Genomic DNA, 804 nt, shown 5'->3' on the forward strand with positions numbered 1-804 from the left:
GTGTTCACAGAGAGGCTTCCCCAGCCCCCGCTTCACTCCCTTTGTGCTCACAGCTTTAACCTGATAACTCAGTGCATTTTCACACTGAGAACCCAGCAGCGTTGTTGAGCCCATTATACAGATAAGCGAGCTTAGAGGGAAGAAATTACTTACAAGCCAGCAAGCGGCAGAAACAGGCATTGAACCTGAGTCCATCTGATTCCATTGCCACCCGCCTCTGCTTGGGGCTGCTTCTCAATGGCTGGTTCCACCGGTCCTATGTGGTGGGAGGGATTCAGGGAGGGAGTAGGGGCTCACAGAAAGGAGGGGCTCCCACTGGCGCCTGAGCCCCTTCCACACACGCTGTTTGTAGCTCTCACCCTGGCGTGGTAGACAAAGGCAGCCCCATAATTGGGAGCAAGTATTTCATGCATCCCCCCCGATGTTTTATTGGGTGGAAAGATGCTTGGAGACCAAACGGATGGCCCATTCCGTTTATAAAGTGTGCACGGTTTGTTTTATTTCCCGAGTTTTTGCAATCTAGATAACAGATGATGCCCCGAGTGGCTGGCGCTGCCTCCGTAATGGCGGCACCGAGCCTTTGGAGAAGTATTAATAATAGATTGTGTTGATGAGTTTGGAGAAAGTAGCAATCGACCCCCTGCTGCCAAGGCATTAGCACGGCTGTTCTGAACGAAGCCTGCATAGTGGCAGCGCCTGCAAATGCAGGTCACCCCCCACCACCGCCGCCACCCCCTCCCCTAGACTCAGAGGGCTTCTTCTCTGGGAACCACCAAAGGCGTGCCAACCTGGCCCGGGGCCCCA

At 54.4% G+C, this 804-nt stretch overlaps 1 protein-coding gene across 1 annotated transcript in view; it reads left to right on the forward strand.

Moving 5' to 3' along the window:
* The window catches only part of LMX1B (LIM homeobox transcription factor 1, beta), a 93,102-nt gene that overhangs the window by 81,805 nt on the left and 10,493 nt on the right, over positions 1 to 804 (forward strand). The window lies entirely within an intron of this gene.

This window comes from Bison bison, unplaced genomic scaffold (genome assembly GCF_000754665.1).
Source record: "Bison bison bison isolate TAMUID 2011002044 unplaced genomic scaffold, Bison_UMD1.0 scf7180017864193, whole genome shotgun sequence".
In the NCBI taxonomy this organism is placed as follows: Eukaryota; Metazoa; Chordata; class Mammalia; order Artiodactyla; family Bovidae; genus Bison; species Bison bison.